Raw genomic sequence first — 18,177 nt, forward strand, 5'->3', positions numbered from 1 at the left:
TAAAGCACATAACCAAAACTAGGTAATAACTTCTCATACAATGCTCAAATGGGGTGTGTGAATACACCAACGTGACCTACCCAACCTCACGAACATCCCCATATTTTTAAAATAATTTTCCGACGTCACACGCGTCGACCAAGGCACGGCCAGACGTGCCCCCCACGCGCGGCCACAAACCAGGCACACTGACGGTGTCAATTAACGCCGTCAGAAATATTCCGTTAAAACTAACAGATTCCGTTAAAGTTAACTTGACGTCGTTAAGAATATTCCGTCTTCTTCTCCGGCACACCTCCGGTGCCGTCGTCGGAAAACAGGAAAATTTTCAAACCTTCGTTTCTCACTCGTTTTTCAACCAAAATTCTATGAAATTGGTACCAAAATGAAGCTTACAACAAGTAGAACGAAACCTTACCACTTTTAAGCCCTGAAATTCACGGAATCTCGTCGGAGAAACTTCGCAAAATTAGGCCAAACCTCAACTCACGATCCCGACGTCCAAATCCTGCTAAACCTGCAACTCACGATCCTAAACTCTGAAATACACTTTTTAGCATCTAATTAGGGGTGGGCAAATTGGTACAAGACCTTCAGACCGGGGCGGGTATTGTCGATTCGAGGCAGGTTCGGGGGATGGGCCAAATTTGGTAGGGACAAAATAGGGCGGGGAGGGGTGGTTCTATAATTTTAGAATCCCAAGGTCCTAGACCAACCTGTTTCTACCATAACAATTACTTTACTCATTCAATCCTCTTCCCCTACTCCCAAACTCCCCCACTTTCCTTCTTTATTCTCAATCTCTTATCCCTGCCACCCCTCGAATTAACTGCATTGACATCACAGCAGCCACTAGGCCCACCAAACGAGTCACAACATCACCTCACTATTCGAGAAGACAAAGATTGCGAGGCTCCAGAGTGGAGAAGACGGTGGGCTCAACTCGACTGCAGACCACCCAATCTAGTCTGACTTGGGCTATTCTGCGTCTCTCTTGACTCAATCGATGACCGAATTGCCACGATCCAAGATTGGGCTGCCATGGCCAACGACAAGTCCATTGGTGTCGTGCATCCTGAGTTATCCAGTCGACCATATTCTGGCTCAAGGACGAGTTCTTATGCAACATGCCATGCTTTGAAATTCTTTATGCAATTTCTAATTTTTGAAGATTATTAATCGATATTTGTATGTGGTTGTTTAGTTGCGGTGACGGCCTTGTCATTGGGAAATACGACTTTGGCATTTTCTTTTATGTGTTGAATAACATGACCTTAATGAGGTCATCTGTCGTCCCTTTTGTGCTAATCTAAAAAATTGTAATTGGACTCGTGGACCCAGATCTGAATTGTCTTGTTTCAAACAAGCCGGGTAAAGTCTCGTTCCCAAATCAGAAATTTCATTACCACCTCGGCTTGCCCTGTTGCATTTTCATATGGGTCTGGTATGGTCTCTCTAAATTTGGGCCCGACCCAGTCCATGCCCAGCCCTATATCCAACCATAGAACACCTCACTTTGTTGGAAAAAAGATTATGAAGTGACCTCTTTCGGCCAAAGAATCATAGACTCTTTGTCGACTGAGACTTAGGATAGATAGCTAACTGAACTGAAAGTAGTTTTGTTTAACTAAACTAAAGAAACTCCTAGATCAACTGATTCTACGACTCTAGTGATGTTCAACCAAACTAAATATGGCTCTAGTTTGTCAACCAAGTGATGTTCAACCGAACATAATATGTGTTGAGGAAGGGTCATTGAAGCAATTAGTGTTTTTTCTCAGGATTTGAAAAGGTTTAGCATAGACTGAAGGTTTCGCGTAGAGCATTTGTTTGTATGTTTATGTGTTAAGTTGAAAGTATTTTCTACGTTGCAAACCTTCATGTACTTATAGTGAACTAATTCTTCGATGCCCAAGTTTGCCGAGTGATAAAATGATGATAATATTCCAATTTCTTGACATATTCTCTGAATATACTCAAAATTATTCTCGGCCAAAACTCTATCAATGAGTCTCACCTTCTTCTTCTTGAATTAGAATTCTGAACCTAGACTCGTTTGAGGATTAATTCAGATCTCATTCAAAACGAATCCTAACCAATCCAAGTTTCTATCCAAAGATTATACCTAATCCTCAAATAATCCTACTTTATCTAGTACTTAACCACACTTTAGTCTTTAGAGAATCCTACTTTGTCTAGGACTTGGCTACTCCAGCAGTAGTACTGGGCTGAGACTAGATAGACTCAATTCGGCCAAAAAATTAATTTAGGCCCAAACAGAGTCTTAAAAGAAGAAGAAGACAACCATAGGCAGAAACCTGAAAGACTTTCAAAAGGTTCACATGGTGAATAAGGGATTTAGGGTATGTTTGAGTAAGGAATTTTTAAATTCTAAGGGATTTAGGCAAAGTTATGAAGAAATGGATCACAAAAAAGTTAGATAGGAGGAATTAAGAATGCATCTATATGAGCATTATAAAGTAATGTGAGAGGAATTTGTAAATGACTACTTAGAATGTGTCATTTATAAATCTCTTTTACATACATTTGTAATGGTCATGTGGTGCATTTTTAATTCCTCTCATCAACTTTTTAACACCTATTTATTCTTAATTTTGCCTAAATGTTTTGGAACTTGAATGTTCTTCACCCAAACATGCCCTTAAAGTTTCATAGAACTTAGAGAATAAATTTGTTAGCAATGCATTACAAAGATATAGAAAAGAGACTCGAAAATCAGTAGATGTAATACATTTAGAAAATTTTCAAACAACACATTGAAAGATGTCATTTCAAAGACCTTTGTTTAGAGCTCGTCTTATGTCTAGGATTGGAATGAATTCGGTAACTCATAAAATTGAAGGTATAATGAAAGTAGATGTGAATGATTTATATTTTGACAGAATTAGATGGGGATTGACACGAATGAATTGTGAGAACCTGTATTTTAATCTTATGTACATATCAGCTTAAGCTTTATTTGGTATATTAATATTTATACTACTTCTAGTTAGATTTATTAATACATTTTAGTATAAAAGTATTTTTGCAAGATCACTATTAGAAAAGATCTTTGCTGCCACTATTTCCTAATATTATGACACCTCCAGCTTAACTATATGAATTATCACCAATTCAGCTGTCATGTTATTAGTCCGTTAACTCCATAAGTTGACTCCTCCACCTTTCACACCATCGTTTACAAAGCCACTTGTTAAACCCAACCATTTGTCAACATATCATTCATCAAATGCATTCTTATCTCATATTAACTGCCATAAAACGCTAATTATGCCGGCTTTATGTCCCTATAAACAGGAGCTAAGCTCTATTTAGTTTTCCAACAAGAGCTAAGCTCTGTTTAGTTTTCCAACATGAGCTAGCATGCAGTGCATGCTCTCTGGAGCTCACGTTGCGTGTATATATGTGTGTATTGTGTGTGTGTGTGTGTGTGTGTAGTTTATATATGTATAGAGAGAGATCAGGAAAAATAAGAGTGGACTTATACATAGTATTGGTTGTGATCAACTTCGTAGAGCTTGGTGTGAACACGAAAGTTCCTTGAAATAAGAAACAAGAATAACGTGTACAAAATAATATTTTGTGTTTAATGATTTTGGGGTTACGATCTCTCTCAAATTTGGTCCTCTGATTCTATCTTCGTAGGGTGTAGATTTGTTGATCCAAGGGCCGTTGAGGCTTGATCTTGGATGAACAATTGTAAGTTTCTTCAAGGGCCTTCGTGGCTTTGATCTTGAAGGTTGATGGAAGTTTCTTCAAAGGCCTTCGGGGCTTGATCTTGAAGGTTGATGGATGAGCATTTCTTCAAGGGCTTTTGGGCTTGATCTTGAAGAATGGATGTGTGGATTTGTTTGTTGATCCAAGGGCCGTTGGGGCTTGATCTTAGGATGAACGGATGATGAATGATGAACACTTTCTTCAAGGGCCGTCGTGGCTTGATCTTGAATAATGGTTGTGTGGATTTCTTCAAGGGCTTTTGGGCTTGATCTTGAAGGTTGATGGATGAGCGGATCTTCAAGGGCTTTTGGGCTTAATCTTGAAGAACGATTGGTTTTCTTCAAGGGCCGTTGAGGCTTGATCTTGAATGAACAGTTAGTTTTCTTCAAGGGCTTTTAGGCTTGATCTTGAAGAATAGATGTGTGGATTTGTTTATTGATCCAAGGGGCCGTCGGGGCTTGATCTAAGGATGAACAGTTGATGAATGGATCTTCAAGGGGCGTTGGGCTTGATCTTGAAGAATGGGTGTATGGGTTTGTTAAGGTCGTTGATCCAAAGGGCCGTTGGGGCTTGATCTTAGGATGAACGGATGATGAATGATGAACGCTTTCTTCAAGGGCCGTTGGGGCTTTATCTTGAGTTGGTGTAAGTTCTTCAAGGGCCGTCGGGGCTTGATCTTGAAGGAGGATTTGACGAAGAATGAAAAGGGCTTTCTTGATCCTTCGGAATTCTTGGGAATTTGGATGGTTGGAAGCTTTGGAGTTTCAAAGCTTCAAGGATTTGGGGAATTCCTCTTCTAATTTTGGAGTAGAGAAATGTATTTGTGAATTCCTTGATGCTTGATACCTTGATGGAGAAGCCTATTTATAGGCTTTGAGAATGAATCACCACCACAAAAATATTTTTTTCCTTTCCAAGCACCATTGCCTAATTTTCCCACTTAATGCAATATTGAAATTGAAGTGGTGTAACTTATGGCCTAATTTCCCACTTAATACCATTTTAAACTTGAAGTGGTGTAACTTATGGCCTAATTTCCCACTTAACACCATTTTAAACTTGAAGTGGTGTAACTTATGGCCTAATTTCCCACTTAATACCATTTTAAACTTGAAGTGGTGTAACTTATGGTCTAATTTCCCACTTAACACCATTTTAAACTTGAAATGTGTATGCTTTGTCATTGCCCAAATGAGAAAAACTTGCTTTGATCCGTAATGGATTGAAGTGTGCTTGCCTTGTCATTGCCCAACATGAGAAGAAAAACTTGTTTTGATCCTAAATGGATTGAAATGTACTTGCCTTGTCATTGCCCAAAATGAGAAGAAAAACTTGTTTAATCCTTCAAGGGTATTTCTTCCTATTTTGTTGAGTCACACACCATGTGTACAATTTGTACAACACGTGGCGTATGCCATGTATGCCTTGACACGTCAAAACTTTAATGCATTGGTGAACATTTGTTTTACTGAAATTTCGATGTCTACAAATGCCCCCACTTCAAGGCGCGTCGTAGACATGTGCTTGACACGTGTAAAAGATGTGTTTTGAAGTCCCTTAATGTAGATGTCAACCCAAGGGCCGTCGAGGCTTGATCTTGAATTGGGCTGGAAATTTCTTCAAGGGCCATTGAGGCTTGATCTTGAGTTCGACTGGAAGATTTTCTGGTTTCCTCCAATCGTTGATTTTCCACAGGCTTAGTCTTGAACTGGGCTGGAAATTTCTTCAAGGGCCATTGAGGCTTAATCTTGAGTTCGACTGGAAGATTTTCTGGTTTCCTCCAATCGTTGATTTTCCACAGGCTTACTCTTGAACTGGGCTGGAAGATTCTTTTGGTCTCCCCCGAAGGCCTGAACTTACTCCTTTTATCTGGAGTTGAATTTGATTCAAGGGTGGAGAACACTTGATTTCGAATCGGGCTTGTGATTTCTTCAAGGGCCATCGAGGCTTGATCTTGAATTGGGCTGGAGGATTCTTTTGGTCTCCCCCGAAGGTCTGAACTTACTCCTTTTATCTGGAGTTGATTTTGATTCAAGGGTGGAGAACACTTGATTTCGAATCGGGCTTGTGATTTCTTCAAGGGCCATCGAGGCTTGATCTTGAATTGGGTGTAGGATTCTTTTGGTCTCCTCCACTCGTTGATTTTCTTTTGTGCTACTCTTGAACTGGGTAGCAGAATTCTTTTGGTCTCCCCCGAAGGTCTGAGCTTACTCCTTTTTTCTGTTTCTTTGTTCAATCTCTCCAATTCGTATTGAAGAGGGTTAGAGGATAGCTCAGCATATGCAGTTGTAGCTTGTCTCCACATGCTTCAATGTATCATTTTCACTTGCCTTACTTGCTCCCCTTTGCAGAAGTGGTATTTCCTTATGCAGGTTTGGCATCTTCTCTTGTAGTATTTGTCTTCTGATACAGGAGTGGAATGCAAACCTTGCATTTGAATGGACCATCACTTCTTGGTGGCAGCGCAAGTTTGAGTGGAGGTTCCGACATATTGCTCTCTCTGTCCTTGTCTTGGCAGGTGAGAACAAGGGCAAAGGAAAAGACAGGGAAAAAGCATGATATGAGATACCTTTGCTTTCGCCCTTGATGATATGAGATACTTTTGCTTTTGAAGAAGCAGCGAATGAATCAACACATATATTTGTTGTGCTTGTCTCCACATGCTTCGATTTACCGTTTCCTCCTGCCTCATCTGTATTCCAGGCATCTGGTATCTTCTTTGGGGGTACATCAATAGTTGAAGATGAGTATTTGAGAGCAGGGCTGGGAGTGCACTCTCGGAGGTGAGGAAGAGTTGGGCATTTTTTTTTTTTTTTTTTTTGTTTGCAGGTCTGCCTTGCCATAAAAGATGAAGGTCGACATATATAGGGATTTCCTAATAGCAAGTGGTGGTACTGTTCTTTTACCCTTGTCGACAAACGTTTTGATCCCGCAAATCCGGCTTTTTGAAATAGTGACGACTCTTCGATCTTTGAATACGCCTCTTTGATTTCTGAACGACACCTCTTCGATTTCTGAACGAGCGCCTCTTTTGACAAAGCTGCACGCGTTTTCTGAAAAGCAGAGAAAGCGTCGCCAACTTATGCCGGAAAATCCAGCTTTTGAGATTTGCAGAGCGATGTCTCTTCACTTTTGAATAAGCGGCATTTCGATTTCTGAGCAAGCGCCTCTTCCTTTTTATAGAGGTATTGATCACCTCTAACATGCACACTTTGAAGTTTGCTCATTCCTGAAAATCATCTCCGGCCTTTTGAGTTTTAAGTCCATCCACCCATCTCTTTTAACACCTTTGAAAAATGGCTAACCCATCGAACCTTAGCTTAGAATTGAGTCTCAGCAGTGATCCGGTTGCGCCTCGTCAAGGTAATGTATGGTGCCCGTCTTTCTTATCTTCTAACGGTCCTCTTACAGGTGAAGACTCAGTGATGCAGAATGCAACAACAGCTACAATAGTAGCTAGGAACCTCCTCACACCAAAAGATAGTAGGCTGCTTTCAGGACGGTCCAATGAGTTGGCCGTTCAAGAGTCCCTCGCTCTCAGTGTTCAGTGTGCGAGCTCTGTGTCCAACATGGGCCAACGCCTGCTTGCTCGGTCTCGTCAAGTGGAATCATTGATGGCAGAGGTGGAAGATCTTAAGCAAGAGATCAAACAGCTTAAGTATGAGAATAGAAGTTTGCATGTGCTTGCAAATAACTATTCGACGGGCATGAAGAGGAAGCTTGATGAGCTGCAAGAATCTAAAGGTCGAATTCAAAGTGACCGTCAAAGGCTTGCGACTTATCTCCAGAGGCACCTTTTTCCTGGGTCATCTAGCGTTCCACCCAGTATTGAGGCCTCGAATGCTCTATCTTCAATGCCTCCCGCTCTGATGCCTTCTGCTCCGATGCCTTCCGCTTCTAGAGTTTTGCCACGTAGTGGGTCTTCACGTGAACAACCTTTGTGAAAGCTTCATCTTTTTTTTTTTTTTTTTTTTTATACGCACTTGTAATTTCTCGGAGATCAATGAACATGCTTTATTTTATCAGTGTATTGTGCTAAATACAGATAAAACATATACATCACCAAGATGTGTTATTTCCCTTTTTTTTTCTTTTTTTTTTTTTTTATTTTGATGATGTGACTGTACTTGAAGTTTTGAAGTTTCAAATTGCCTACGTACCCTTGGTTGAGGAGGGATCAAGTCATGACGTAGTTCAAATGAGTGATGGTTTTGATGATGATTTTGCCGTACACAGTTTATGCTCTTGCGGGCCAGGAGCGTGATACATGGAAGACTTGTGCTGCTTGAACTTGTATTTGTCGCAAAGCTCGTCCACGAGTCGGTTGGAGAACTGCTTTCCGTTGTCAGTGATAATGTAGCGAGGCACCCCATATCGGTGGATGATATGCTCCTTGATGAAACGAACAACAGTTTCCTTTTTTACTTCCCTTAAAGGGATGGCTTCAGCCCACTTGGAGAAGTAATCTGTTGCAGCTAGGATGTAAGCTTCCCCTGCAGATGACTTTGGCGTAATTGGTCCTACAACGTCCAATCCCCATGCGTCGAACGGCCATGAAGCAACTGTAGGGTGTAATGGTTCAGGCGGTTGATGTATGAAGTTGGCGTGGAATTGGCAGGCTTGGCACCTTTTGGCGTGTTCCAGGCAGTCCTTCACCATGCTCGGCCAGTAGTAACCCATTCTTTTAAGCCGGAAATGTAGCTTTGGTCCAGACTGATGTGCCCCACACACACCTGAATGTGCTTCTTCCATGGCTAGATTAATTTCTTCCTCACCTAGGCATCTCAGGAACACTCCTTCAAAAGAGCGTCGATAGAGTGTTCCTTTGTAGTAAAGGAAGCGAGGTGCTCGTCGACGTATTTCGGAACGGTGTCTGAGATCATCTGGAAGCTTTCTGTGCTCTAAGTAGTCGATCAGCGGCTGTCTCCACTCTTCAGCATCGACTGGAAGTACTGAGATGACATTTGTATCATCTAGTGACATTTCATTAACGAGCGGAATCACCCATCTTTGGAAAACTGGCACGTCTGCAACTTCATCTTTTCCTAGTGTCATACTCGAGGCTAGATTGGCGAGAGCGTCTGCCATTTGATTTTCCTTTCTTGGCACATGTTCCAGTGTCACAGCTTCGAACTTTTGTAGCAGTTGGGTCGCTAGCCGGAAGTATGGGACGAGATCATCTTTCCTCACCTCATATTCAGTTCAGAGTTGATTGATTATGAGCTTGGAATCGCCATATACCTCAAGAGCTGTGATTTCCATGTTGATCGCCATTTGGAGCCCGATGATCAATGCTTGGTACTCAGCAACATTGTTGGAGCATAGCTCATTCAGTTGGAATGAGTACGGTAGTATTTGCCTTTGTGGCGACATGAATACTACTCATGCCCCCGCTCCGTCTGCTCGTGCGGATCCGTCGAAGAACATCGTCCATGTTGGGAAGATGTCGATGTAGAACACCTCCTCGTCAGGCAAGTCGTCTGAGATTTTCCAATCAGCTGGGATTGGATGATCAGCAAGGAGCGTTTGGTGCTGTTTGCAGTTTCAGCTCGTGCAGGCAATGAGCGTTTAGTGCCGTTTGCAGTTTCAGCTCGTGCATACAAGGAGCGTTTGGTGCCGTTTGCAGTTTCAGCTCGTGCAGGCAAGGAGCGTTTGGTTGCTGTTTGCAGTTTCAGCTCGTGCAGGCAAGGAGCGTTTGGTTGTCACCTTTTAGGCTCGTGCGAACGAGGAGCTTTGGTTGTCGCCTTTTAGGCTCGTGCGAACGAGGAGCTTTTGGTTGTCACCTTTTAGGCTCGTGCGAACGAGGAGCTTTTGTTGTCACCTTTTAGGCTCGTGCGAACGAGGAGCTTTGGTTGTCGCCTTTTAGGCTCGTGCGAACGAGGAGCTTTTGTTGGGAATTTGTCAAATGATCTTAGAGAAGCATTCCTTGCAATCTTTATAGCAAGGAGTCTTGACTGAGTGATTGAAGAAGTCTTTGGGGAAGAAATCGCGCATCGTGATGGCAACGGACGATCTTGGTGTTATAACTTCATCATCCTCAACACTTTCATGTAGCTTTGAAGGTTGACGATAGCTGCTTTGCCCCCTTTCCGATTGTTGAACTTGTGGAGGAGACCTATGTTTCTTGTGCATTTTCTTTGGAGTGACATAAGTCCATCCTTCAACTTCACTTGACTTGACTGACATGGTTTTGGAGCATGCCCCCAGCGGTTGAGGTGAAGATTTTGAGTTCAAAGAGCAAGAAGTGACGGTGGTATAGTTTGACTTCACCACATCATTAAGATCTAGCTCGATGATCCCTTTCTGAGCCAACTTCATGATGAGATCTTTTAGCACAAAGCACTTTTCCGTCGGATGACTAATGAAGCGGTGGAATTTACAGTACCTTGGACTGTCAGTACGGTTCATATCTTCTGGCCGTCTGCACTCAGGTAGGTCGATCACCTTTTTGTCAAGCAAGTTTTTCAACATGGCAACCACGTCAGAGTCGGGGAATGGATAAGTCTTCTCCTGAAGCTCCTTCAAAGTGCGTCTACGTATCTCTTGATCACGAAAAGCTTCGGTTTGAATCGCCTTGCTTCGTGTATGGATTTTGACTGGAGTTGTGTTGACCGTCATTGCTTCCTTGGTGGGTTTCCACGTAGCCTTATCTACCTTTGGCCCCAAAACTTTGTCATTCTTGTAGTCGGCGATCTGTTCTTTCTTCCCATGACGGGTGATGCTTAACTCCATATCATGGGCACGGGTGGCTAACTCCTCAAATGTTCGTGGTTTGATGCCTTGAAGGATGTAGTGTAGTCCCCACTGCATGCCTTGAACGCACATCTCAATGGCAGAGGTTTCAAAAAGCCGATCTTTGCAATCCAGACTTAAAGAACGCCATCTATTTATGTAGTCGATGACAGGTTCATCATTCCACTGTTTCGTACTGGTCAGCTCTAGCATGCTTACAGTACGACGAGTGCTGTAGAAACGGTTGAGGAATTCCCTTTCTAGCTGGTCCCAACTGTTGATAGACTCAGGTTCGAGGTCAGTGTACCAGTCAAAAGCGTTACTTTTCAGCGAACGAATGAACTGTTTGACAAGGTAGTCCCCCTCTGTCCCAGCATTGTTGCAAGTTTCAATGAAATGGGCGACATGTTGTTTTGGGTTGCCTTTTCCATCGAACTGCATGAATTTTGGGGGCTGATAACCTCTTGGCATCTTCAAAGCATCAATCTTCTTGGAGTAAGGCTTTGAGTACAGTACAGACTCATGTGAGCTTCCTTCGTACTGTGTCTTGATAGTGCTTGCAATCATCTCCTGTAGTTGCTGGATAGAGAGAGATCCCATGAAAGCCGTTGCTTGGTCTAGCTTCAGCTTCTCTTCGACTTTCTCCACTGGAGGCTCTTCTTCTTCGTCGACTTCTTTCTTTAATGGACCAACATTTGGGTCGACTTTCACGTCGAGCCGCGCATCTAGTTGGTTGATGAGTGCGGCGATCTGTAAATCCTTCTCTTCCACAGTCCGTGTAAGCTTTGCAATTGCTTCGCTCATTTGAGCAAATTGTTCTTCAACAGAGGTGACGCCGATGGTCATGACTTGTGCAACCAATAGACACGACTTTCCTTCAGACATCCATAGTGCTGATGAAGAACCCCATTGGCCATTTTGGGGTGTCATCTTGTGCGCCTCAATAGCATGCTTTGGTGCCCCCAGCATGGTCAGGTTGATGACCGACTCGCGCCTTTGGTGCTGCTCTTGCTTGCTTAGCGGTATCAACTTTGCAGCAGCATGTTGATGAGTGGTTGTGGCACCAATGGATGCTCTATTCGTGGCGGAAGTGCTCATGCTTCTTCCCTTGGTGGTTGCAAGAATGACTTGTCCCTTGCTTGATACCATTGATTTTGGAGGTGTGCTTTGGTTTTCTTGAACGGAGAAAGAGATGAGAGGTAGAGATTGTCCCACCGGGCGTGCCAAATTTGTGAACACGAAAGTTCCTTGAAATAAGAAACAAGAATAACGTGTACAAAATAATATTTTGTGTTTAATGATTTTGGGGTTACGATCTCTCTCAAATTTGGTCCTCTGATTCTATCTTCGTAGGGTGTAGATTTGTTGATCCAAGGGCCGTTGAGGCTTGATCTTGGATGAACAATTGTAAGTTTCTTCAAGGGCCTTCGTGGCTTTGATCTTGAAGGTTGATGGAAGTTTCTTCAAGGGCCTTCGGGGCTTGATCTTGAAGGTTGATGGATGAGCATTTCTTCAAGGGCTTTTGGGCTTGATCTTGAAGAATGGATGTGTGGATTTGTTTGTTGATCCAAGGGCCGTTGGGGCTTGATCTTAGGATGAACGGATGATGAATGATGAACACTTTCTTCAAGGGCCGTCGGGGCTTGATCTTGAATAATGGTTGTGTGGATTTCTTCAAGGGCTTTTGGGCTTGATCTTGAAGGTTGATGGATGAGCGGATCTTCAAGGGCTTTTGGGCTTAATCTTGAAGAACGATTGGTTTTCTTCAAGGGCCATTGAGGCTTGATCTTGAATGAACAGTTAGTTTTCTTCAAGGGCTTTTAGGCTTGATCTTGAAGAATAGATGTGTGGATTTGTTTATTGATCCAAGGGGCCGTCAGGGCTTGATCTAAGGATGAACAGTTGATGAATGGATCTTCAAGGGGCGTTGGGCTTGATCTTGAAGAATGGGTGTATGGGTTTGTTAAGGTCGTTGATCCAAAGGGCCGTTGGGGCTTGATCTTAGGATGAACGGATGATGAATGATGAACGCTTTCTTCAAGGGCCGTTGGGGCTTTATCTTGAGTTGGTGTAAGTTCTTCAAGGGCCGTCGGGGCTTGATCTTGAAGGAGGATTTGACGAAGAATGAAAAGGGCTTTCTTGATCCTTCGGAATTCTTGGGAATTTGGATGGTTGGAAGCTTTGGAGTTTCAAAGCTTCAAGGATTTGGGGAATTCCTCTTCTAATTTTGGAGTAGAGAAATGTATTTGTGAATTCCTTGATGCTTGATACCTTGATGGAGAAGCCTATTTATAGGCTTTGAGAATGAATCACCACCACAAAAATATTTTTTTCCTTTCCAAGCACCATTGCCTAATTTTCCCACTTAATGCAATATTGAAATTGAAGTGGTGTAACTTATGGCCTAATTTCCCACTTAATACCATTTTAAACTTGAAGTGGTGTAACTTATGGCCTAATTTCCCACTTAACACCATTTTAAACTTGAAGTGGTGTAACTTATGGCCTAATTTCCCACTTAATACCATTTTAAACTTGAAGTGGTGTAACTTATGGTCTAATTTCCCACTTAACACCATTTTAAACTTGAAATGTGTATGCTTTGTCATTGCCCAAATGAGAAAAACTTGCTTTGATCCGTAATGGATTGAAGTGTGCTTGCCTTGTCATTGCCCAACATGAGAAGAAAAACTTGTTTTGATCCTCAATGGATTGAAATGTACTTGCCTTGTCATTGCCCAAAATGAGAAGAAAAACTTGTTTAATCCTTCAAGGGTATTTCTTCCTATTTTGTTGAGTCACACACCATGTGTACAATTTGTACAACACGTGGCGTATGCCATGTATGCCTTGACACGTCAAAACTTTAATGCATTGGTGAACATTTGTTTTACTGAAATTTCGATGTCTACACTTGGAACTTGGGTTGGAACACAAAAAGGTTCTAGCTTCAGATTTGAGGTAGGTTTTTTTGGAAACTTATCACTATTGGGATATTTGTCTTGTTTAATCTTTGTGAAATATGTGTTATACTTGATATATATCTCTATAATTGATATAATTGTATTTTGGAAATGATATATTGTTGGAGAACAATTTAAAAATAAATAAAAATAACAAAACTTGAAATGCTAAATTTTTTATTAACAAAAGTACTTGCAATACATAATGAAATAACAGAAATAATTACAGGAATTAAATGATACTAACTTGAATAAATCACAGATAGAGGCTAGCGCAAAAGCAATGTCTTTTGAACAGTATTTCTGTCCCACTCTTGTGCTTGTGGTTCGATGACGTCTGCCCGACTAGGATATAACTATCTAATCCTATAATCCGCATAAGATTATAGAATTCTGGCATATTGCTTTGAATGTTCTCTCTGTAAGGTTTTGTATGGGAGAGATAGAAAAGGAAAAAGATTAGATATGATGGAACTGAGTCTTTAGTTATATAGGCTAGGAAAATTTTATTTGAACCCTTATAACTTATCTCTACACCCAACTTACTTTCTACATCCATATCATTTTTAATTAAACTATCAATATCTCTTTAAACCCAAATTTACTACCTAAACTACACTCGCAAACCCAATTCAATATGCAAATTTATCTTTACACCCATTATTTTTACATTAGAAACTACCCGGATCAGTCTCATGAAGATCCATGTTAATTCAATCTATTAATCTAATTAAACACAGTGACATGAAACTATGAAGTCAAACAATAAATTAACTAAACTCTAGCTAGTTTAACAAATGCACGCATATTTTGCAGGTCAATTTGTAGTATTGAGAATAATACCGAATTATCGGACCGACACGCTTGATTCCCCTTGAGCCACTTGTCAGAGAAACCGTACTCTTACAATAAGTAGGGTTTTGATCTCATATATAAGAGGTAGTAGTACTAGTGAAAGCATATGCCAACTCTCTTCTTCTCCTCCTCCTCCACCTTTTCTTGTCGTTAACCTTGATATGTTGTTGCTTGCTATTTTGCAGTAGTAGTAGCAGAAGTAGAAGTAGGTTTCCTTCAGATGACGAGTAGTGGTCGACATATGGTGGTGGTGGTGGTGGGAGTCATGATGATGATAAAAAAGTTGGAGGATCCAAAACTTCAAAATCACCATTCATATGTAAAAAAAAAAAAAAAAAAAAATCAGTTTTTATTTCTATGAACGGGTCTTAGGATTTTTGCCACAATAGAATGTCAAGGAAAGATTAGTGATGGCTTGAGTTTGATTATTAGGGGTGGGTTTATTGATAAGTTTTACTTTTATAATTAAATTCATCTTGTACATGATGGTAATTATGCAATAGGATAATAAAGATATTTCATATTTAAAGTTTAAGTTGGGCGTAGAAAGAGGTTAAATGGGTTCAAATAAAATTTCTCTATAGGCTATTTCATACTTTTTCAAATACCTTTTGGATGTATCTGAAACCACACAACTTTTTCCAAACAGTTGTGTCTATTAATCAAAACGGTTTTTAATTAAAAACTTAATTCGAAATTAAAATTAATGAACCCTAATTAATTTTAACTTCTTAGGTCCTAAGTGCCCTTGCCTTGATTAATTAATATTAATATTATGGTATAATCATCACAAGCCTAATCCACACAATTGGTGGCCCAAACCTCAATTCTCATTCCAAATGGTCCAATACCTAATCACTAATAAAGGCAACTCACCTAATATAAAGACCTCTACGGAAATTGAGTTCCCCGATGTGGGACAAAAGGAGGCTAAAAACTCCAACTTATATGATATTATTGTTATTTTCAATAATGTGGATATTGTAATAATGATGATTATATGTAAATATCATTGCATACTGAAGTTGAAGGATTATATTGGTTCATTCGAGATTGGGATATGAAAATGGAACTATCTTTTGTGTGGTTGAGTTCAACTCTTGTAGGGACTAGCAAGGATGGCAAAAGTGAAATTACAGGAACGATATGAAGTAGTCGGGACTCTGGCGACCGAGAGAATGACAAGATGACTAACAAAAGGGGAATTAGGACGATTGAGTTATGAGTGTTAGTTTGTATAATAAAGCATTCTGACCACCGTTGCAGTGGTAAAATGCATGGTATGGGACATACAAGTCCGCATGTTTTATTATATAGATTAACAGGTTAGGTAATTGAAGTTAAGCTGCATTCATGGAATATAATTTATGTTGTTGATATTTGATAACATGTTACAATAGATTTATGTGAGCATGACGCTTGGTTTAGCCTTGACAATTATCCTTGATAAGATTTATATCCTTACTGAGCTGTAGTTTCGCTCACCCTATACATTTTAGACGTTGCAGGTTTGGTACAAGATTAACGAAGGATAGACGAGTTGAGATTGTGTTAGACGAGGGATTTTAAGGATTTTATTATCTTGTACACCTGTAAGGATTTTAGAGTTATTTATAGAAGAGAAGTTTGTTTTCCGTTTTATTTTTACTTCTATTCGCGCGCCGGGTGCGGGGTTTATTTTTCCACCGACCTCAAGTCCGAGGTCTGACATGAAACTTATTCCTTCTAATCCTACTAATATGACAAGGATTGAAATGAATAAGTTTCTTTAATTGGTAATCCATCTTCTACCTTCAAATAGATCAATTTTTCACTTCTTCTTTCAATATATCTTAAGTATAGTGGATTATCCAATTTCAATTCAATTTTAGACACCAAATGAGACTTAATTTAATGCATTTATAGTTGTTTTAGTACTAGTTTTTAAATGCTTGAGTGATTCATTGGTAGGGATGTTATAGTGCAATTTCAATAATTGGTTCTAAAGTTCCTCATCCAAACATTGCATAAAAGTTAGGATCGCATAAGACCTTTCACATATTTTCTAACTAAAATGGTATTATTTGATGGAATGAGGATCTTCTCCGAATCCTCTTTGTGAGGATTCTGGGGGTCCTCCAATCGCATCTTTTATCGTATCGTGCGACCAGCTTTCGCCAGGTATTGTTTATATTTAATTTTAAATAAAAAAATTTGCAATGATTTATGACCGCATGATATATGATGAATGGATATAATTGGAGGATCTCTGGAATCCTCATAAAGAAGATCTGGATAGGATCCTCATTCTATTTTATATACGCTCAACACAATCCTTACAGGTGAACAAGTCTTTTTAGGTGACACATAAACATCAGAAAAAGTTAAAGCATTAAGAATTTGCCTGAAAGTTCAAATTTTATGGCATTGTTAAGTAATACATAGTTCATCAACTTCTCCATAAAGGATTTAGAAATATGTACTGAACTCAATTATTTCCTTGATTTCATAATTAATTTTACAATAACTCTAAAAGGAATTTGGACAAGCTTCTCTTGTTAGAATCTAGAGAGAGATTTAGTGAGAGAAAGTTGTAAAGAGAGAAAGTAAAATAATATTGTGTATTGTATTGAATGGATAATCTTACAGTTTACGTATATGTATATATACCAGCATTTACATATGTAAACCACCTATCTTAATGAGTAAGCAAAGTATAACTAATTCTCATAACAAACTCTAACAATACCACATTTTGTCAGTTTACATTACTACCCTTAATAGTCCCCCTCAAACTAAACTGAGGTAGCCAAAGAGAAAGTTTGTCTCTAAGAAGCAAAAAAGATCCTTGGACACTGCTTTGGTGCAAATGTTTGCAGTTTGATCCTGTGTACAAACAAAAAGAACTGTGACAGAGTGTGCCAACACTTTCTCCCTAATATAATGACAGTCAATCTCCATATGCTTAGTTCGAGCATGGAAGAGTGGATTTTTAGCTAGAGAGATGGCAGATATGTTGTCACACCAAATTTTGGGAGGACAGGGAAGAACAAGACAAATATCAACTAATAGTTTGCAAATCCAAGTTAATTCAGCAACTGTGTTGGCTAATGATCTATATTCTACTTCAGTGGAGGATCTAGCCACGGTAGGTTGCTTCTTAGCACTCCAACTAATGAGCGAATCACCTAGAAAAACACAAAACCACCTGTGGATTTTCTATTTAAAGAATAACTTGCCCAATCTGCATTTGAGTAACTATTGATGCTGAATTATTATGAACATTTTGGAAACTAGAGACCAAGGGAGAGAGAGCCCTTTAAATATCTGAAAATTATTTTTATAGCCTGAAAATGAGATTGCCTTGGACTTTGCATAAACTGACACACAAGTTTAATTGCAAAAGAGAGGTCAGGTTTAATCTAAGTGAGGTATTGAAGCCCTCCAACTAACGATCTGTATTCTTTTGGATTGATAAGTAGTGGAGATGAGTGATCTAATTTGGATGTGCTCAATGGACTAGCACAAGGCTTAAGCACCATCCGTCTGTGCTTTTTTGAGAAGATCCATGATATATTTAGTTTGAGAAAGAAAAATCCCTTTAGAAGACCTCTTGACTTCAATTCCTAGAAAATAATGAAGGGATCCCAAGTCCTTGACAGGAAATAAGGCACAAAGTTAAGAAATCACAGTTTTGCATGCTTCAGAATCGGGTCCTGTAACTAGAATATCATCAACATATACTAAGACATACACCACAGAAGCATCTTGCTTGACAAACAGTGAATGATCATTCTGTGAACCAGAGAATCCAATAGAGATTAAAGCAGCTGTCAACTTGTCATACCAGGCTCTGGGAGCCTGTTTTAGGCCATGCAGAGACCTATGCAATTTACAAACATGATTTGGG

The sequence above is a fragment of a genome, unplaced genomic scaffold (assembly GCF_019419815.1).
Source record: "Pyrus x bretschneideri cultivar Hongxiangsu unplaced genomic scaffold, Pyrus_bretschneideri_v1 Contig18, whole genome shotgun sequence".
NCBI lineage: Eukaryota > Viridiplantae > Streptophyta > Magnoliopsida > Rosales > Rosaceae > Pyrus > Pyrus x bretschneideri.